At 37.1% G+C, this 23,699-nt stretch overlaps 1 pseudogene; it reads right to left on the bottom strand.

The window, feature by feature from the left end:
* Positions 1-10,290: 10,290 nt before the first annotated feature.
* LOC119804238 lies at positions 10,291-20,764 on the bottom strand (annotated as a pseudogene).
* Between the last annotated feature and the right edge of the window lie 2,935 nt (positions 20,765-23,699).

The following is a 23,699-nucleotide window of genomic DNA, read 5'->3' as shown; positions in this document are numbered from 1 at the left end:
GACATCTGAGCCACCTGCTCCTACAGAGATTTCTCAGGGGAGTCTTCCTTGATCAAACATTGTTTTTCTTAGCCCAGAATGAATCAACAGACTCATTTTCTATGGAAACAAAAGCAAAACCTCTTCTCCAAAGTAACATATCTTTAGACTTCAATTTTGAAGTCATTTATAAAATATTTATGTTTTATTAATCCAGCCTCATTTATATTCAAATGTCTTTTAGCAGCTCTTGCTCTTTCCTCAGCTGTCAAGCAGTTCAAAGACAACATAATAACATACAGTATCCAGACTCTCTATATTTTCCATCTTTACATGGCTTTATTTTAAACTCTATTTTTTTTATTTTTATTTTTTGGCTTTTTAAGACAGAGATTCTCTGTGTATCTTTAGCTGACCTGGAAATCAGTCTGTAGACCAGCTATCCTTGAACTCACAGAGATCTGCATGCTTCTGCCTCCCAAGTGTTGGCATTAAAGGTGTGTGCCACCACACCCAACTACTATCTTTCTTTTTTTATTTTAAGGACTTTATCCTTTTCCTTTGTCTTCCAAGCCTATATATATTTAAACACACTGTAAAATATTTAAAGGTTTTCTTTGCCTTTGAATCTACCTTTACTGTATATGTCCCTTTTTCTGACTAGATGAGTCTTTAATTGCTAAGCGATATGGCAAAGATTAAAGTTGTGGTTTTGATGGCGGGATCCAGCTTGATTCCTTAGCTTTTTGAGACTCCAGCCTCATGGCAGAGTTACTGGCTGGAGCCATGTTTATTGCTACAACTCTATGGCATTTCAAGGTCCCTGTCTTCACCAAAAAGCATGTGATCAGCTTTTCATCAACACCATTAAGTGTTTTATGGCAGGACCTCTTAAAAGAGCTGCAAGGTTTTGCAGCTAAAGCTGAGTCAAGAAGCCTCTCTTAAATGAGAGTGCTTGCCCGTAGCAAACAGAGCCCACCTGAGAAAATGCTGCTATTAATAATCCATACTTAAATTTTATTATTTTTGTCTATAATTAATCCCCAAGCTCTCTCAGGCTTCTAAGTGGATTTGGTAGTCCCATGTTGCCACACCATTCTGTAGTAAGGAGTCTGCGAGTTTGTTCTCAGCTGCTTAGCCCTTAAATAATTGCACAGAAACTGTATTAATTAAATCACTGCTTGGCCCATTAGCTCTAGTTTCTTATTTTCTAACTCTTACATATGAATTAAACTCATCTCCATTAATATGTGTATTGCCACATGGCAGTGGCTTACCGGGTAGAGTTCCATTTAGCTCTAACAGGGCTACATGGCTTCTCTCTGACCCCATACTCGGGGTTCCTGTTTCATGAAAGAGTCTGCTAGACATTCTGCAGGACATAGAAAAAAATTGACTGAAAAACTACTAATTTAGGTGGAACTGTCTTTGAAATTTCCTGCTTCATGGAAAAGTCTGTTGGATATTATGGGCCCGTAGGCTGAAGATGCATGCCCCAATGATACAGAAGAACTTTGGCTGAGTGTACAGGCAGCAAGATGTCTCTGTCAATTCTAGAGTTTGGGAATTTGCTTACAATGCACTTCCTGTTTATTTAGGTCATATATCCTTCTGGAGTCTTTGATGGAATTGAACATATGGTGATAGTTATAGTTTTCTTTAGTTATGATAAAAGATAAAGAAGATATATGTTGTAACTGTAATTCTTGCTTGATACCTGTTTTGTTATACATACCTTTACTATGTTAAAGTTAAAATCTTCCTTTTTTATTTAAACAGAAAAAGGGAGGTGATGTGGAGATTACCTTCTCTATGCTATGAATGCCATTGGTTTATAAATGACTGCTTTGAGACCATAGCAGAGCAGGGCAGAAAGAGCTAGGTGGGGAAAACTAAAGTGAATGCTGGAAGAAAGAAGAGTGGCATCAGAGATTAGCCACAAAGCCCTGCCAGAACTGGACAGAACTTTACCTGGTAATCTGTTGTGATACACAGATTAATGGAGATTGGTTAAATTAATATGTAAGAGTTAGCTAATAAGAAGCCAGAGCTAATGGGCCAAGCAGTAATTTAATTAATACAATTTTCATGTGATTATTTCGGGGCTAAGCAGCCAGGAACAAACTAGCGGCCTCCTTACTACATATTGTTTTTCCTAAGAAATGACCACTATGCCTTTGTTTTAAAAGTTTATTATGACTATCTTATTATGATTACCCTGCCCATATGCTTAGGATGTTATATTTCTGCTTATTTTTGTTCTTGTAACCCCTACCTAATAACGTGCCCAATCCCTCATTTGGAAACACTCTAGCCCTGAGCAAAAAAAAAAAAAAAAAAAAAAAAAAAAAAACAAAAAAAAAACTCTTATCTTTCCCATATCCATACTGAATTCTCGAACTCACACTTAGGAGCAGGCAGTCAATGTACTTAAATATAAAAACATGCTTTACTTAATTTGGCCATGATGATTTTGGTCAGTAATCTTTCTCTGTGCATTTTTGAGATTGTACAGCCTTCCTTCTTGACCCCGTCCCTTATTCTCAGCTGCTAACACTAACTTCAATCTCTCTGTTCCTGGAAACTGATTTGTCCATGCTGGACCTGGAATCAGGGAGGTGATTTTCACCCTCCCTCATAGTTTCTATTCCAACTACCTAGTCTTATCCCCAGCTTAGTAGCAGACCACCTTCTGTGCCCTCTCTTTCCTTTCTACCTCCATTCCAAAGGCACTAAACAGATTTTCTCTTACAGCCATCCTTCCTTACCCTATCCCTTTATCTCTCTCACCAACACCCAAGATATTCTATCCATGTAAACCTGCCTGCTGTGCCTGAATAAGATAACCCAGGCCAAAAAGACAATTATGGTATGTATTTGCTTATATTTGGATATTAACTGATAAGTCTTTGATAAGCAGGATACAATCTATATAACCACAGAAGTTATGATTGTTGGGAGTGGGGAGTGGAGGATCAAACACAGAGGTAGTAAAGAGATGGGAGAGGGAGGGAATATATGAAGGCTGAGATGAAACTAAAGGTCACTGAGGAGATTGTATGGAAACATAACACATTAGAAGCTCCTATGACATACATGTATGAAGGCACTCTAAACAGTATGTACAAATAATGGGGGAGAGAGAGCCTCAATTGGACATCTCCTGTCATCAAATGGAACTTCCAGTACCATAAATAAATAACATATAATTGAGCTGTTGGCCAGGCTATTGCCAAGGCAATTGATGGCTCTCCACAAACTGACTATAAGGCCCTAATGCTTAAGATATAATGACACAACTCATAGAATATGGAGAAGTTGAGTTGATGCCTACAAAGGAACATCAACCTTAAAGACTAGTGTTCATGATACTGGATGGCACTCTGCAAACTGCAAAAGGAGAAAGGGAAACACCAACCCTGCTACAAACCCTTCAATCTACAATGGTGACTTTCATGTAAGATGATGTGAGTGCAAGAGTGACACAAAGCTTGTAGGGGTAAATAATCAATATCTGATTTGAGGTAAGGCCTGTTCTATGAGATGGAACCCATCCTTGACACTACTCAGGTGGCCAGAACCTGAGACTAGACAAGTCAGAGATCTGGAGGAAAACCAAATACTACTATTATGGTAAAGGAACATAGCAATAAAATTACTCCTAAGGACATTATGTTAAACTCATAGATCAGCGCCTTACTCATCCATCATCAGAGAAGTTTCCTCTTTCAGAAGATGGGAATAAATACAGAGACCTACAGCTTGACAATGTGCAGATAGTGAGAGACTTTGGAACACTCTGTTCTAAATGGATTTTCCATTCCCTCCCCTGAAAACACAGGGATTCCTTTAGAAAAGGAGGCAGAAAGATTATAAGAGCCAGAGAGAATAGAAACCATCAGAGAAACTAAACCTTCTAAACACAGGAGGACTGATGCACACATGAATTCATAGAAACTGCAGCGACATGCACAGGACCTACACATGTCTGGACCTAATGGAGTGCCAGTGCTAAGAAAAGTAAAAATAAGCCCCAATTCCTAACCCAGAAGATATATCCAATTGATAACCACTCTCAAATGTTTCTTCAAGAGAGTCTCGCTGTAAATACAAGCCACTCTTAAGGCTTGGTCGCATAGGCCATAATAGATGGTCAACACAAAATGAAATCGGTGGTACTTTTGAAGGTTATATTTTTTGTCTCATAATGTTTTATCTGGGTATTTTTTCAGTTCTTTTGCTTATACATATGGTTTCTAATTTTGTGTTTTTGGGAGATTTCTATGTGTGCCAGTGAGAATGACTCTGTCACTATTAGCTTCTTGTGATTACTCTTTGTTTTTTTTTTCTCCTCATTAATTTCTTTTGTCCTATTCAGGTTTATTTGTTTTTACTTACTTGCATTTTCTTTTTTAATATGCCTATTTGTTTCCTATTGAGAGATAGCAAGAAAGGGTGTAGATTTGTGTAGGAGGGACAGTTGAGTGAGATATTTGGGGAGATGGCGTAAACAATAATCAGAATATATTTTATAAAATATATTTTTAATTAAAAAAGAAAACCTTCTTCTAGTTCTAGTTCTGATTGAAGACTGGTACTTTTGTAAATTGACCAAAGTCTCATTTTCTAATTCATTACTCTTTTTTTTTCATGGTTTATTTTTTTATATTTAAATATTTCCATCTCCTCCCCTCCTCCTCCCCCTTCCCTCCCTTCCCCTCCACCCATACCTCCCCTCCCTCCCTCTCCAGGCCAAGGAGCCATCAGGGTTCCCTACTCTATGTTAAGACCAAGGTCCTCCCAAGTCCCCCCAGGTCCAGGAAGGTGATCAACCAAGCTGAGAAGGCTCCCACAGAGCCCGTCCATGCAGAAGAATCAGAGCCCAGCGCCATTGTCCTTTGCTTCTCAGTCAGCCCCCACTGTTGGCCACATTCAGAGAGACGGGTTTGGTCGCATGATCCATCAGTCCCATTCCAACTGGAGTTGGTGATCTCCCATTAGTTCTGTCCCACTGTCTCAATGAGTGAACACACCCGTCATGTTCCTGACTTTCTTTCTCATGTTCTCTTTCCTTCTGCTCCTCATCAGGACCTTGGGAGCTCAGTCCAGTGCTCCAATGTGGGGCTCAGTCATTTTCTTCATCTATCGCCAGGTGGAGGTTCCCTCACGGTCCTGACTTTCTTTCTCATGTTCTCTCTCCTTCTGCTCCTCATCAGGACCTTGGGAGCTCAGTCTGGTGCTCCAATGTGGGGCTCTGTCATTTTCTTCATCTATCGCCAGGTGGAGGTTCTATGGTGATATGCAAGAAATTCATCAGTATGGCTATAGGAACTGGCCTTTTCAGGCTCCCTCTCCTCAGCTGCCCAAGGAACTAACTGGGGGCGTCTCCCTGGAAACCTGGGAACCCTTCTAGGGTCAAGTCTCTTGACAACCCTCAGGTGGCTCCCTAAATTAAGATATATGCTTCCCTGTTGCCATATCCACCCTTCCTGTATCCCAAGCATCCCATTCCTCCGAGCTCCCCCCATTCTCCCCTTCACGCTTTTCTCTCCCCATCTTCCCTTGGCCGCTTATTATGTATACAATATTCTGTCTGTGTGTATGCCTGCAGGCCAGAAGAGGGCACCAGATCCCCATTACAGATGGTTGTGAGCCACCATGTGGTTGCTGGGAATTGAACTCAGGACCTTTGGAAGAGCAGGCAATGCTCTTAACCTCTGAGCCATCTCTCCAGCCCCTCATTACTCTTTTTTTAAGCATGCAATAAACAGTGTACTCAAATGACGTATCTACTTTCAAAACCCTTTCAAGAGACAGTAAAGAATTGCTGAATTCATGTAAGCAAGTTGAAAATTCTACCCTTGGATATTTTTGCATGAAGTGTACCTAAAATGGATGTGTAATCTTGAGTAATTGAATGACACAGAACGATCAGTCATTCTCATACTAAAACTCATGTTGTTATAAAGAAGTTACACACTATTCTAAAAGTTGTCTTTAAGGAGATTTTAATTTGTTTCAGCATAAATTTTATTACTATGACTGAATACTTGACACTGAATAAAGGAAAATTAATTTTGATTATCCAAACAATAGGATGAAGTCTCACTTTATAATTATTTACTCTTGTGGCAATTTAATTCTTTAAGACTAAGAGCTAACTCACTTCCCTGAGAATTTTCCTAATCTCACACAAGAGCAACAGTGTCATTCTTTAATTGTGGTGAAACATTCATGAATGAAACAAATCTTGAAGCATACTTTGTTTCTCAACACTACTGCATTTAGATTTTAATTTCACCTTAGTTTTGGAGAAGAGATAACATTTTCAAACTATTCTACAATATTAAATGACAGAAACAATGTATGTAGCCAAAAGAATTTTGACAGTATCACAAGTTCAATTGTTTTGTCTTCCAGCTTAAAAGAAATGTGTTTCACGTGTTTTCATTCAAGAACTAAAAGTTATTTAGTAAAGCACCATTTCATCAAAAATCAAGGCCAAATGCATATTATAAAATGGAATAGAAGCAGGAGTACATACAAGTAAATTATAACTTCCTAAGTTAATGAAAAGCAGATATCTTAGAATCAAGATGACAACTTATTTTGCAGCCATAATTGTTAGAAAAGCAGGCTTTATTGAGTGAGCTTATATGGATGAATATGTATGTCCAGGAGTGAGTGAGTTTATAGGAAAAATCAGTACAATTTTCATATGTAATTTGATAAGTACACATCTAATATCTATTTATATATTTTATGGATGTATATTGTTTTAGAGAACATGATACACTTACATTTATATTTTATCACTTTGAATACAATATTGATTTTTTATATAAAGAAGGATTAGATTAATAAAATATGAGGAAAATTAGATTCTTTGCGATTGATTAATAGAAGAGAAAGATGAATCAGTGATTAAAAATATTTGCTGCTCTTCCAAAATACCCAGGCTCACTTCCTAGCACCTACAGACTAGCTAACAACCATCTATAAATCCAGTTCTGGGGGTACTAACCATTCCCTCTTCTGGCTTCTAAAGTGCTGCACACAAATGGTACATAGAAATAGCATGCAGGAAAAACACTCATTCATATACAATAAGAATACAAAAAAACAAAAAAAATTTTTTTCTATATAGCTCAGTGATAGACTTCCTACACAGCATATGTGTACCCTTGGTTCAATTCTTAGTCCCACAGAAGAAGGTAGTCTTTAGCTAAAAGTCTTAGTTTACATTTTTCTTCCTACAAAATGCTTATTTAATAATGGTCTTTTTAAAAAAGTCATTATGTGTTATAACATAGAAGTACTGTCTAAGCTTCTGTGGAATAAGGGAAAATCGTACACTTAAATAGCAGTGTGGGGATTTTTATAGATCCATTCAATTGATAAATTCCTTTTAATAAATAAATTTTAGTTTGAGGCATATTATTTTTACTCCCAATAACAGAAAATTTGAAGACCATACATTTTTGTTTCAGTATACCAATTTTAGTAAGCTAGTGATTTAGTTATATCATTATACACTGGGATATATATATATATATATATATATATATATATATATATGTCTATATATGTGTGTGTATAAAATTATAAATATATTAATAAACTTTTTATTGTAAAGATAGTTTAAGTCATTTTTAAATTTTTTTAGTTTACATAGCTACTGTATTGAGAAAACTTCAGAACCATTCTCCCTTTCCCAAACTTTACAATTATAATTATATTGGACATGGAAAAAACATTTATTAGTATATAATTGACTGATAAACATTACTTGTGCGTGTCATATTTCTTTAGCAGAATTATCCAGTAAAGGCCTTCTTATTTTGCTGCTTAGCTCATATTTCTCAAATGCATGATTTCTCTATTTTTCATTTGGAAAATATAGAATTCTGAATTTGTTTTAGTTGAAATCTCTGGATGAATCCATTTTTATTTATTAACATTTTTACTGACAGACATCTTTATTAAATTAACTTCTTACCATTAGATGTAATCACCTTAGTATAAAAGAAACAATCTCATGGTGTTCAACACTTTAAAATCAAATCTGGAAAAATAATCTGCTATTTAATTGCTATAATAGGTAATTTTATTAATCCATTAAACATTTAAACAGCAATGTAAAATATTCTGAGAAAAATTCATAGGAAAATTAAGATCAGAAGCAATTAGTTTGAGCCATTTGTGCAAAACATTTATCTCCTATCTATAACTAAAGTATCAAAAGAGGTATTTATAGTAAGATATTCCAAATGTCTTCTTATTTTACATTTTTAGCTTCTATCTAACTGAAACAAGAAGATTCTTGTCAAATACTTTGTGGAGTACAAGTTTTCAGATATTTTCAAGAAGCATAAATCACATTCTACCTGCTTCAGATGTGACATATCTAAACAATAGTACCATATGAGCAGGTTAAACAAATAAGAGACAATGAATATAATTATGTGGGTAATGCAGCCTATAATCTCAGATTTGAGAAGACTAAGTAAAGAGACCTGAATTCAAAGACAGTCTTTTCTAGATAATGAGACCTTGTCTTCACAAAGAAAAACAAAAAAGGGGGTAGTTACTGGAGAGAGAAAAAGTAAATAAAGCTACATTGTTTTTAAACAACAATTATGAAAATTTATGAAATAATATTCAATCTCAAATGAAATAACAAATTATTATTAATGAATGCATTTATGTGTATATTAAGTGTATGATTTATGTTCATATTTCACGATTTAAGGAAAAATCTAGAAATTCATGGAATAATATTAATATTAACTTTTGATTATAACATTAACTTGAAAAATTGTCACGATTTTCTAAGGAGATAAAATTAACGATATAGCATGGAATGGTTAAGTTCATTTATTAAGAGTATTTCATATATATATACTAAGTAACCTTTTAAAAACCATTAAAATTTGAAATCTTTTTTATTATTATTAAAAATTTCTGCCTCCTCCCCACCTCCCATTTCTCTACCCCCCTCCCCTCCCCTCCCCCTCCCTCTCCAGTCCAAGGAGCAGTCAGGGTTCTCTGCCCTGCGGGAAGTCCAAGGTCCTCCCCCCTCCATCCATCCAGGTCCAGGAAGGTGCACTTCTAAACAGACTAGGCTCCCCCAAAGCCAGTACATAGAGTAGCATCAAAACCCAGTGCCGTTGTCCTTGGCTTCTCAGTCAGCCCTCGTTGTTGGCTACGTTCAGAGAGTCCTGTTTGATCCCATGCTTTTTTTAGTCACAGTTGAGCTGGCCGTGGTGAGCTCCCATTAGACCAGCCCCACTGTCTCAGTGGATGGGCGCACTCCTCGCGGTCCTGACTTCCTTGCTCATGTTCTCCTTCCTTCTGCTCCTCATTTGGGCCTTGGGAGCTCAGTCCTGCACTCCAATGTGGGTCTCTGTCTCTATCTCCATCCATCGCCAGATGAAGCTTCTCTGGTGATATGCAAGATAATCATCAGTATGGCTATAGGAAAGGGCCATTTCAGGCTCCCTCTCCTCAGCTGCCCAAGGAACTAGCTGGGGACATCGCCATGGACACCTGGGAACCCCTCTAGAGTGAAGTCTCTTGCTAAACCTAAAATGGCTCCCTTAATTAAGATATCATTTTCCCTGCTCCGCTATCCACCCTTCCTCCATCCCAACCATCCCATTCCCCCAGGGTCTCCCCATCCTCCCCTCCTCACTTTCTCTCCCCATCTCCCCATCACCCCTTACCACCACTCCACCCCCATCCCCAAGATCCCAATTTTTTATTTCATGTTCTTCTCCTATAGAAACAAGAATGTATCTTCAGAGCCTATTACTTGCTGTAAATATAAGGATTTATATTTAGGACATACAGGCAGAGACTAGAGGAATGGCTCTAAGAGTAAGAACACTGTTTACTCTTGCCCAGGCTCAGTTCTGGGCACTCATATAATGGATCACAACCATCTTTAACTCCAATCCCAGAGAATTCTCATTTCTGACCACAAACAGCATCAGGCACACATGTGGTGCACAGGCACACATGTGGTACACAGGCACACATGTAGGCAAAACACTCATATACTTTGAAAATAATAAATAGATAAATAAAATTTAAAAAGTATATAAACAAGTTATATATAAATTATAATATAAAGTATAAAATACATAATATCTATAAAATAAAAAATAAAATAGATATTAGGAGGAAATTTGGGCTATCTACAACATGAAGGAAAGGCTAAAGGATAAGACTTAAAAAAACCAATAGATATGAGTAAGATATGAAAAACGATACTCATGAGTAAGACAGGCAGTTATGTTTTCAACAAGTTCAAGCCTTTTTAGATGAGGACATAGTTGCATCCATACCAAACAATTTCTCAACTTTCCCTGGCATTTAAGAACATCATGTCAGAACACTCCAATTGGCAAAACTATATTATAGCTCACCTAAAGTCTTCTTCAAAGAAAATAGAAATCTTAATGGTTTTTGTAATGGAGAACATTACTCTCTGCCTATTATAAGATTCACTCAGAAACTTCGACATCCCCTCTAAAAAAAGTAAAATTAAAAATAAAGGTTGTCAGATGTTTGTTAAGTACAAAAACAATAAAATGATTTATGTATAATCTCCCTAATTAATTGTACATTCATTTTTTTATGTCAGTGTTCAAAACATTCAGTCACTCCAGGCAGCAGCAAACGGCAGTTTTTAAGTAATGCCTCAGTGTGGTGATTCCTCTGCAGGCTTTAAAGCAGGCAGGGAATAAACCATTCACAAAGAGACAAGAATGAAAATTGTGTCAGCCCAATTTTATTGTAAACTTGTCCTGGATCAGGACTTTTAGAGTCTGGCCCAAATCATTTTCTTTTGTCATATTTAAACACAGCAGAATTTGGGGGAAAAAAGCATTTAGATAACAATTAAATTAGTCCCAAGAGAACAACAATTTAAGACATGTGTATATTGTGATTCCTTATGAAGTACATCTGGCTTCTTTCACAAGGATGGGTACTATTGACTCAGAGATAGTGCCCAAGATTTATAGAGTCTAGGGAGTTGACTGAGCTCAACATAATGCCTGTGGGTGTTAGAATTGGCCTGGCCCTACAGTAACATAGAAGTCACTTAGGCTCTTGTAAAGCATAAGTGACATCACTCATAAGAATGGGTTTAGGATCTAAAAACAATGTTCAAGATTTAGGAGGAAACATCTTAGATAAGTAAAAGCATAAATTCTCGGAGATATGTCAGAGCCTGTCTCATCAGACAGCAAAAGGATCACCAGGCTGTAAAGCTACATCATTTCTAGCATTCCACAAAGCGTAGTTATATGCTTCATTCCTTTGAAGAGGTAAACTGTGTGTTTACATTTCCTGGCTTCTCCAGTGCTTATCTCTATGTACAAAAGCCTTTGCTTTCTACACCTCGGTATTATATAGTGTATTTGTGTGTGTGTGTGTGTTTGTGTGTGTGTGTGTGTGTGTGTGTGTACACATATATATTATGGGAATTTATTGGAATGACTTACAGTCTGCAGTCCAACAATAGCTAGTTGTGAATGGAAAGAATGGAAAGTCCAAGAATGTAGTTGCTGCTCAGTCCCATGAGGTTGGGTGTCTCAACTAGTCTACTGTATAGGCTAGAATCCCTAATAAGTAGATTCCAATGCAAGTGAAGGTGTGGGTGTGATGGCAAGGTGAGAGCAAGCATGCAAAGATCAATCCCTTCCTTTTTTCATTGTTTTTATATAGGCTTCCAGCAGAAGATGTGACCCAGATTAAAGGCCTGTCTTTCAGCAATAAGCTCTAGATTAAAGGCACGTGTCTTTCAGCCTCAAGATCTGGATCACAAGTGTGCTCTCCATGTCTGGAATATAGTTCATTCCAATTACAATTAAGCTGAAAACCAAAAATAGCCATCACAGATAATGATCATTTTTCTTAGAATTTTCCAAGTGCACCATTGTTGTTATAATTTAGAAAAAGCAGTGCACAAGAGATGCCATGTGGAAGAACTCAGGTGGAGTGGAGGATGTTTTTATTGGGGGAAAGGGAATGGAAAAATGGGGAGGGGAGAGGGGAGACTGGGCTCTGCAGACAGGAGTAACAGAAGAGAAGAGAGAAGAGAGGAGAGAGGAGAGAGAGGAGAGAGAGAGGAGAGAGAGGAGAGAGAGAGGAGAGAGAGGGAGAGAGAGGGAGAGAGAGAGAGAGAGAGAGAGAGAGAGAGAGAGAGAGAGAGAGAGAGAGAGAGAGAGAGAGAGAGAGAGAGCCCAACGTCAGGCTTGAATGCTAACAACTGTTATGCATCTTACTAATGGCAACAGTAGAAAAAAGGATAAAGTACAATTACTTAAACATATCTTTCTATACATAACACAGTAAATTGGGTGGGACACATTGGTAATCATTTTGTAGATTGCAAGGCTTTACAGTGATGTCTTTTTTTTAAATTCTTGTTTGAGATAGAATCTCACCAGGTAACCTTGTTTGGCCTGAAACTCAAGACACAGACGAGAATACCCTCAAACTCACAGAGATACGCTTGTCTCTGCTTCCAAGCAATAGCATTAAAGGTTTATTGTCAATCCACCTTGCTTACAGTGTCATTTTTTATCTATTATATGTACTCATTTTGTTCCAGTCAGTTTCTGAGCTGATTTACAATTTGCCTAGGCATTTGTATTTATGTCTGAGTGACCTGATCCCTCAGTGATTTTTGTTCATAAAGCTGCAGTAGTATGCCATTCATTGCCAATTACCTGCAAGTAACAAAGTATGAAGAGTGACTCCAGTGAGCAATTTGAGTTTCAAAAATATTTTCTGCCTTTTTATGCACATACAACTTTATTTTCTTCTTAATAATTCACAATAATAATTTCAAGCAACACTGTACCTTCCCTCTCTTCTCTGTTGTTTTCCTTACTTTTCCATGTTTATCTAATTATAGTAACAAAATAAAATGGCATGTGTCAACCACTTCTAATTCAAGAGATTTTTTTTTTAATTCCACAGTGGAAACACATATTTTAGTATTCTCAGGTGAAAGCTTAGATGTGTGAAGATCGAACTAAAATAGTCTCTAGGTCTAACCCCAAAAGTTACCCATCTTCATGACCTCCTGTTTTTTACTTATCTCATCAATGTGGCTAGGGACCAACAGCACCTTTTATTAAGCACATATTTAGTACATAAAAATCTGTCTTATGTTTTATCCTGTATAATGATGAAGTCTGTAACTCTTTTTGAGTCTTTGATCATCTAATTAAATTCTCTACTATTACTCAGTGGCTATTATAAAATAATATTCTGATGTACACCAGCCCATCTTTTCTTTTTCTTTTTTATTTATTTGCTTGTTTATTAATTTATTTATCTTGAGACTGAGTCATTCTACATAGCCTGGCTGATGAGAAAAAACTCACTATGTAAACCAGGTTGGCTTTGAACTCACAGAGATCCACCTGCCTCTGCTTACTGAAAGCTGAAATTAGACATATGAACCATCATGTCCAGCTCTGGACCACTTTTTCTTACATAAAGATGAAATATTTAATTCTTTTCCACTGAGAAGAATTTTACCATTTGTTAGTGTCTGCCAAGACCATATCATCAAATAAAACATGAGCAATGAACTTCTGCTGTATTGTCAATAAATGATGTAAAATCATCTATAGTTAACCCTCAAATAAGCCTCCGACTTCACTGAGTAAAGGAGATTCCCCAAGAATGACACATGGTGATGTATTCTTATAAGTGTTCAGATTCAGTTTTGGTTTAGAATCCAAGGCTATGAGCAAGATGAGTATCCTGTTCAGATGGAGAATGGCAAACAGAATATATTTATTTAGCCAGCTCATTGCCAATGTTGTCTATTTGTTTTCAGGTAGAGAGTGGTGACTATGGGAAGAATCACACAGATTGATCGTTGCAATGCAATCCCATGTGGAGCAATCATGTACAAAGTGCATTTATGATAACTTATTGTTATTTTCTGAGAAATACCCATTATTTTGTGATGTGGCCTGAGTTCTTAAATGGAAATAAGACAGCTGTCTCCATTCCTCTTTCAATTCTTCAAACTGGTCTTTGGATACTGGATTCTTTTCTGTTTATTGATGAAGTACAAGGAAATGATTCCTGACATATGCACTTGTTTCCATGTAATAAAATTGCCAATAATCTTCAAGTCAGAAAAGCCCAGCAGGAATCACCATTCTGGAAGCATTTATAAACCATACAATCAGGTAACTATGAAAGTAGATTGCCATGATTCTACTATGAGGTGCATTGAAATAAAATAACTCAAAATGAAATTGGACCTTTACAAACTCCTGTTTTGTCTTTCTTGGAAAATGAATGATGTTCTCAATCCATATAAGGTACTCTTAGCTCAAAGTTAGTTCAAAGGATCTTAAATGTCCTAGAAATTTGATTTCACAAGTTATATTTGTCCACTATAGGCCATAGGTCCTACAGTAGAAGACTAGGAAAAACTGACAACATGTATTTTGTGTTATCATAGGAATCTCCATCAAGACTTCAGTTCATCAGAATAAGACCTAATGACAACTAATGTATCACATTTGCAAATCAATAATGTTATATGTATGACATGAAAGCAGAAAGGGGCAATTTGGAGAAAGAAAGGAGAGCAGTAGAATGAAGGAGGGCAGTGGAGGAGAATGAATAAAAATAAAGTACAATGATTTAAGGATAAAAATGCCAAAAGAAAACACAATATGTTGTATGCTAACAATGATTAATTTATAAAGAACTAATATGAAAGTGATTTATTAAGGGCATATCACCAGGAGAAGCTCCTAAAGAAATGGAGGCATTATGAAAGAAAAGATAAATAACTGAACAAATATGCACATTTGGGGGTAATGTCAGGTTACTCCAACATAGATTCTTTGGATTGCAAATTACATCTAAAAATGTCACTAGATATGATAGAACAAGAGTTTCATAGTTTTCCTACTAGTCATTATTTTCAAACTTCCAATGTTTTGCTTTCACGATCAAGACAGTTTCACTAGCACAAAATTAGTTCTCAGGAGAAAAATGAGAAGAAAATTATGTCATCCAGTCATGGACATGCATACTTATAATCTCAACATTTGATACTCTGAGGCAGGAACAGTTCCCCTAGTCTAAGCACAGGGCCTATATGGGCTACCAGGTGATTTCTCTGTCTGACTTAGGCTATAGAAAGTGTGCATGAGGGAGAAACATGAAAGGTACAAGCAATTTCTTCAAAAAGCAAAAGGTGGGACCTAAGGGACTGTGGGCAGCTACATGAAAGGCCTATGAAAGGTACTAACTTACTTCTCAATTCAAGGATCATCAGAATACTGAGAGAAATTACAGTGACTGAAATTCAGAGTATAGTGATACTGACTGTAGTTGGGGTTCAAAATTTAAGCAAATATTAATAATCATTCTATATTAGTCAGAGTTCTCTAAAGGAGCAGAACTGATAAAAAGACTATATTAAAAGGGGATTTACTAGATTGGATTACAGGATGCAGTCCAGGTAGTCTAATAATACTTTTGTGTCACACTGGAGAGGCTGAATGAAAGATGGTGGAAATGAAGAATCTCCCCCGAAGATAACATTTGTACCTCCTGATAAGGAAGTCTACTCTGTAGGAAGAGACTTCTTGTTTATTTCTTGGCTGTCCAGACCTGAAATAATCACACAGAAATTATATTAGTTGCAACACTGCTTGGCATATTAGCTTATGCTTCTTATTAACTAACTCTTACATCTTAATGTAACCCATTTCTATAATTCTATGTATTGTCACAAGGCTGTAGCTTACCATGTAAAGTTCCGGTGTCTGTCTCTTTCAGCAGCTCTGTGGTATCTCTGTGACTCCACCTACTTTTCTCCTCCATCTCTGCTTGGAATTCCCATCTTGTTCTATTCTGCCCTGTCATAAGCCCAAACAGATTCTTTATTCATTAACCAATAAAAGCAACACATATACAGGACTTCCCATACCACCACCATCCCAAGCTAAACCTTACATTTTCAAATAGCAACAGGTGTCCAACCAACCCTCAGTTCTTAGAAAAAACACAAAACTCCTTTGCCACAATCACCACTCTTGTCTTGTATAAAACCCTGGCTTCCCCATCTCTATAAGACAAGACATTCATTCCATCAGGAAGGTTGCTTGTCCCGCATAATGATAAAATTGCTATTTGTTTCCATTGAGGTCAGTTTCTGTCTTCTCATTTTCATGGGTCTGCAATCTCTATCTAAAACTGATAATCTGGTTTGCTCCATGAAGCTGGATGTCTCAGCAGCCCCAATCTGGTGGCATATGCCTGGAGGATTCCTGGAGAAATAATGTTCTTTGGTCTACGTTGAAATCCTGAAGTAGGTTCTAACACCAGTGAAGTAATGCCTTGGCAACAGAATAGATGAACTTGCCGATGATAATGAGGGCAAACAGCTAAACTGAAAAAACTTCCTTTCCCAAGTCCTTTAATGTGAACTCCCAACAGAGGGTGTGACCCACATTTAAGATGAGTGTTCTTGCTTGAAATAATCTGATAGAGAAAATCATCACAAGAGTGGACATACTTTGGTTTTACTTTTTCCAGTTGTAGTTCAGTTGACAACCAAGATTAACCATCGCATGATTTATGTATCTAATTTGATCCTTGAGATCTTATTATTAAATACTGCTAAAGACAACTTTAGACCAATAAAGTTGTGCATATTTTTATAAATATGCTACTTTGTGAATGATTTGAGCTCATTTTTACAGCACTTCCAAGAAATTTACCATTTTTATGAATATCAAATCTATTTCAACTTTAAAAATTCTGCACTGATAATTAAAAACTAGATAAAACATTTATAAAAACATGTTCTAAAGGTTAATTTTACCCTGTCATCCATTACTTCCAATTAATTCCAAGTCAATATCCTCTTAAGTTTTGGACCTCTTCAGTGATCACTTCAACTATAATGTAAGTAGAACAAACACATAAAATGAAAAATTAAAATATTTTGATAACATTAAGTACTCAAATTCATGACTGTTACCATCTCAATATCTCATATTTATTTATTATAATGATGATGAACTTGAGGTGTCCATGTAGTGCCTATATTCTTCCTGAAAGAGGATTATGAACATGATTTTACCTAGAGCTTATTCAAATCATATTACTTCAAAAGTTAATAATAGATTTATTTAGATAGCCATTGCCCCATAGCCACAATACTCATCGGAGTTGGGGCTTATTTGTTTACAAATTATTAGATGACCTAATATAACTATTAAAATAAGTGAAAAGTCAGATTTTCAAGCTTACATGAATCTTTGTTTTTCCCTCTTTCCTGGATAGCTTTATGTAAACTTAACACAAAGTGAAATAAAACCAAAAGGAGGGAACTTCAATTTAGAAAATGCTTCCAAGTTTAGTACTTTATGGGACTCCTTAATGTGTAAATAAATGGGTCTCTGATTCTTGTGCTGTCTCTTGAGGTTATTTTCCTTTTGCTGGTCTGCCTTCTCTAACTTCAATGTGACGGTTTTGTTTTATCTTATTATGTTTTAAGAGGAAAAGAGTTATGAAAATAAGTAAATAATTCAAAAGTTAAGCCTCTGTCATATACGTAACCTAGAATTTTTTAGAAGAAATGAGCATTGAATAACTTAAGATAATGGACAATTCATCTCTTGTTTATATTCCTACTAAATATGAGTAAGACCTTCTTTGAAGCATTTGGCTCAATGTTTGACATGATAAGTATATATTAGGTAATACTAGTAATGATTCGGTGGCTAATTAGAAGTTGAATTTCAAGAAAAATAATTGTGTTTTAAAAATAATATGATGTTATTTGTTAAGTCCACAATTTTACTTAATTAGTAAACAGCAAACAGTATAATCAAGATTGTGTTATAGGGGCTGGAGAGATTGCTTAGTTGTTACAAGCATATATTGCCTTTGTAGAGGACACAAGTTTGATTTCAACACTCACAAGTGGTGGTTCCTAATTGCCTTTATGTACATTTCTACAGAATCTACCACCCTGTTCTCCTCAGGCCTCATTGGATACCTGAAACCACATGCATATACCCACATACAATGTACACACAAGCACAGAGACAAACATCATTTAAAATAGAATAAATATTTTTAAAGAATGTGTTATCATTTGCCATAGAAAATCATAATGATATAATAAATCAAGGAAAGCATGTGAACAAACTATTGGATATGGGACTGGAGACATGGCTTGGTGGTTAAGCATACAGACTCCTCTTCCAGAGGAACTACATGCGTTCAATTCCCAGAAGTGACATGGCAGCTCACAAATATACATAACTCTACTTCCAGAAGATTGGAAACATCCTTCTGGGCTCTGCCAGTGACAGGCACATTTGTGGTATACACACATACATGCCAGCAAAAAGCGCTCATAATATGAAATAATAAAAAGTAAAGATATTGTATGTGCAAATTACTTTCTTATTTTTGTTTGCTTTGTTTTTCTGAGACAAGTTCTCATAATGTTTTCTTGGCTGACCTGGAACTCACTTTGTAGGTTAGGCTGGCCTTGAATTCTTAGAGATCTGTCTGTCTCTGTCTCGTGAGTGCTGGAAAATACCTGATAAAAATTTGATAAATTGCACATTTAATATATAGATCTTAAGGAAGGATGGTTTAATTTTGACTCGCAGTTTAGGGTCCAGTCCATGATAGTAAGGAAGACATGGAGATCAGAGCATGAGGAAGCTGGTCACAATACATCCAAAATACATCAGAATGAGCAAAGAATGCTGAGGGTTCAGTTGCTATTTTCTTTTCATTCAGTCTAAAGCCTCAGCTCATAGAAAAGCACCAAACACATTTGTGATTCATCTTTCTATTCCAGTTAGTCAAATCTAGAAACACCCTTATATGCGTACCCAGAGCTATGCCACTTAGATGATTCTAAATCCCATCAAGTTAACAATCAGTATTAACCATCATAATATCAAAGTTCAAAATAAACATATTCTTGTAACTGGGACAGAACCAGCTCAGTCTACAAACCAACACCATTGTTACAAGTGTGAGAACCACCTTCTCATCCAATAATTTAATCAGTGTACAAGTCTTGACATTTCCATGCAACTATAGGCACTATCTTCTATGCTATTCTCTTCCTCCAGAGGGCATTATTTTTTTCTTAAGCCGTGATATTAGTTTTACCATTTAGTGATATCTGTAAATATGACAAAAAAGCATGACTTTGTTTATACTTCACTCTTCTAGCCTAAACTCTTCTCAAAGAAATTTTACAAACTAATCTGATCTATTTCACTGAAACTATCAGACTGCTGTGGCTGATTCTGACCTCAGTAAGAGGCTGTAGAGGTTTTCAGTGTTGGATTCAATCACTTAGGAGCTCTGATTTCAACGACCTAAAGAAAGCAGATCCCAGGGAATGGCTTATGATTGCTGCTCTCCTTTCTCCTATCTAATTTAGAGGCCTGAAGATTACAGGCCACTTTCATTGCTCTTCATCGATTTTCTCTCTATTTTCCCTGATGTTTTTAAAATGTAGAGAACATACACCATGAAGTTAGGAAACTTTAAATTATGTTTAGAATTTTCCCTAAAAATTGTATAAAGTTTTAAATACTTGACGTCTAAAATCTTTCAAAAGAATCATATTGTCATGAAAATAAACAGTTGTCAAAAACCCTTTGTAGGCAGACCAATTTAGTAAGTTTCTCAGTTCTATTATGGTAGGCATCATGTGTGTTTTATGGATGCTTATTCTTTCTCTGTGTATAAAATTGCCACAAAGGTGCCAATAATTTTTTTAACTTTAGCTCAAGACTTTATTGGTTTGTTTCTCTTGAAGACTTTGGACCAGGGCAGAAGTAGGAGCAGAGGGAGCAAAGGGCAGAGTACAGTCCTGCTCTGGACTAGGTTAGTCACTGAGACCTGTGTCAACAGAGCTTCTGTAGTGTGGAGCTGCGGCTCCCGGCCACCAGCTAGCTTATGCCCCGAAATAACAACACACAAATTGTATTCTTTTAAAACACTGCCTGGCCCATTAATTCCATCCTCTTACTCACGTCTTGACTAACCCATATCTAATAATCTGTGTAACACCACAAAGTGGTGCCTTACCGGGAAGTTTCTAGCTTACGTCCATCTTGGGCTGGAGCTTCATTGCTGTCTGTCTCCCTGAGGAGAGGCATGGCGGTCTGTCTAACTTAGGAGAGGCGTAGCATCTGACTGAGCCATCTACCTCACTTCCTTCTTCCTGTTCTGTCTACTCCGCCCACCTAAGGGCTGGCCAATCAAATGGGCCAGGCAGTTTCTTTATTAGCCAATGAGAGTCCTCCATCACAGAGCTCTTTTTGGTCCACCATCCCGGCCAGTAGCTCTGTGCAAATAGATGTGCAAGTCCCTGAGCACATCTTCATCACTGGGGTTCTTATGCAAGGAGCTCTGTTGTCCCTCTGTCTCCTCACTTCTCTGAGATTGTCCTGCCAGCCTCAAGGCCTGGGCCTCTCTCTGGGTAATTTTATGTTTCCTGTCATTCTTCTTCCTCTTCTGGGCCAGCAGCCTGTTTACAATGTCTTCTTGGTGGATCTTGTTCATGGCAATGCTGTAATTGCTGATGAAATTCCCCTTTGCATACCACGGGCCTCGAGGCAAGGGGCTACCAAATTTAGCAGGGGATCTAAATTTAACCTCTTCTTTTTATCCTAGCCCAGCTGCCAGGAAGAGGAGCACCAGCAGTAGAGAGACAAGTCTTCATAGCTACCATCTTTCTCTATTGTTATTCTTTACAGCAATGTTATTCTTTACCACGGAGTAGGAAGGAAACTCGGGATGCAGCGAGCACACGTGGAGACTGTTTATTATGGAAAGGGCATGCTCGACAGTGAGGAAGAAATGGGGGAAGAAGAGGAGGAACGCATGGCAGTTTCTACTTTTAAAGGGGACTTGCGCATAGGCTGATCTATTCTGCTGCTGCTCCTGGGAAATGTAGTCCTTCAGATCCAGCGGAGCGACACTGATTTGCTCCTGCGCACAGGGGCCTTCTGTGCAAAGAGGGCTTCTGGGAGACATAGTTCCTGGCCAAGTGATGCTATGGCCTCTGCGCCTGTGCACAGAGGCCTTCTAGGAGATGTGGTTCCCCCAGGAGGATAACATTTATCTTCCTAGGTTGTGTGCCTGAGCTGAGGAAAAAATGGCCTGCTGATACTGCACTGGGGGTGGGGATCCAGGAGGCTACTTGATGCTGGGACTTGGGTGAGTGCTGAGAGCTGGGGTGGGGTAGAAACAAAGGATTACAGGAAGTGATTGGAAGGGACAATGAAGCTTTGACCCAGAGACTGATCCTTCTTTGTGGATTCTCGGCAATAAATACTTTTAATGAATTGGGGTATAAATAAATCTGAGTCCATACACCTGCATCACACCTGGCTGTTGTCTCATTCTAATGTGTTGGACTTAACATGAACTTATCTCTAGTTTTTAGTTATTTCCTAGAAATTATAGAAGCTGTTTCTTAAGGTTTATTACTGTGTTTAAGGACTCCAAAGTTAATTTTACTTCTGTCATATCAAGGGAGTAACAAATACCTCTGCTCAAATCCAAAGCATGGACTTGGAGTGCATCAGAATTGAGACTTACTGATGGTCTTGAAAGAAAGGGTATCTGATTATTAAGCATAAGCAGGTTGGTTACAATAAACGATTTCAACCCTATCACACGAATCTCTTCCTTATTTTTCATTGGCTTAGTACCATAAAACTTGAGACCAATTTCACCATAATATAACCCAAGTTTCATTATTTCTTTATGAAGTAACTTTGCTTCCCTCTCTCTTTCATGTCCACATCTTGCAACATCTATCTCACTGTTTTTTTTTTTTTTTTTTTTGTACTAAGGAGCTGTGAACCGGCCTGCTTTTCATCCCACCTGGCTCCCACATGACTAGCATTACACCCGAAATAACAACACACAAACTGTATTCACTTAAACACTGCTTAGCCCATTAGCTTCAGCCTCTTACTGGCTAACTCGCACATTTTGATTAACCGATATTTAGTAATCTGTGTAGCACCACAAAGGGTGGCTTACCAGGAGAGATCTTAACCTGCATCCATCTCGGAGAGAGGAAAGGCATGGCGACTGCCCAGAGAGGAGAGGCATGACGAATGCCTGAGGCATCTGCCTCACTTCCTTCTTCCTAACATTCTGTTCTATCCACTCCACCCACCTAAGGGCTGGCCTATCAAATGGGCCAAGGCAGTTTCTTTATTAACCAATGAAATCAACTCAAACAGAAGACCCTCCCACATAATTTTTTCTCCCTCTTTCCAATGTCGTGTTTCTTAGGAACCCTCCAGAAATGTAGACTTTGTCCACAGTCAGGCTGCTTGTGATTTTTCATCCTAATATAAATTTGAATAGGGTTCAGGGGTAGCCAGGAGGACTAGGCAAGCAGGCACCTAATGTTTCTTAATAATCTTTAACTTTGTAACTTGAAAGCTTAAGCATATTTTATAAACTTTCCCATTGAAAAGGAACATCACATTTTTTCCTGCATTAAGTATATTTTATAGTGCTGGACACAGTAGGCCTACATCAAAAACTTGTTGTTGATAAAACTGAATAACTATATGACATGTCTTAGTGATGGAATATTGTCTCTGAGCTTATTTTTAGTTCTATCTCCTTCTCTCCATCTTTTTTTTTTCTATTTCTTGTCCCCTGTCCATAGGAGTTGATTGATAAATATTAAATTTAATTAAAAACAATAAAAAGATACTAAGACAAGCTATTTTAAAGAAAATTTTCTATGTTACAAATACTAGCATACATAGATAATTTTCTCACAAGGGGCAATAACTTCATTTCAGAGGATCCGACACCATCTTCTGCTCTCTGTGGACAATTTTACACATGTGGCATATACTCATTCAGAAACATATACATTATACACACAGAGAAAATTTTAAAAATCTTAAGAAAAATAAATTTCCAAGTCAATGTTAAGTCTCAGGACTATCAAACAAATTAAGATAGATAAGAATGTCACACACATTTCTAAGCATATACTAAAAAGTAAAAATCTATGTTACTGTCTTAGTTAGGGTTTCTATTGCTGTAAAGAGAAACCACGACCATCACAACTCTTATAAAGGAATACATTTAATTTGGTAATAGAGCCTTACATTTCAGAGGTTTTGTCCATTACCTTCATGGCAGGATATGGCAGCAAGCAGGCAGAAATGGTGATGGACAAGGAGTTGAGAGTTCTACATCTTGATCTGAAGGCAACAGGAATCAACTGTGAGCCACACTTAGTATAGCTTAAGCATAGATCTCTAAGCCTACCTCCACAGTGACACACTTCCCTCAACGTGACCATACCCATTCTAACAAAGCCTAACCTCCTAATAGCCCCATTCCCTTTAGAGGCAATTTCTTTCAAGCAATCACAGATACATTTTTATAGGGACAATAAAATTTCAGATTTTACTCTAAAACAGTTGTTCTCAAACTTCCTAATGCTGCAATCCTTTAGTAGAGTTCTTCATGTTCTGGCGATTTCAACCATAAACTTATTTCATTGCTAATTCATAATTAGAAATTTGTCAGTGTTTTGAACTGTAATATAAATATCTACTATGCAGTTATCTGATATATGACTCCCAAAGTGTTGCAACTCACAAATTGAGAATTGCTGT

Source organism: Arvicola amphibius, chromosome X (assembly GCF_903992535.2).
Source record: "Arvicola amphibius chromosome X, mArvAmp1.2, whole genome shotgun sequence".
In the NCBI taxonomy this organism is placed as follows: domain Eukaryota; kingdom Metazoa; phylum Chordata; class Mammalia; order Rodentia; family Cricetidae; genus Arvicola; species Arvicola amphibius.
Note: the sequence above shows the minus strand (reverse complement) of the source record. Positions and strands in the feature narration are given on the sequence as shown.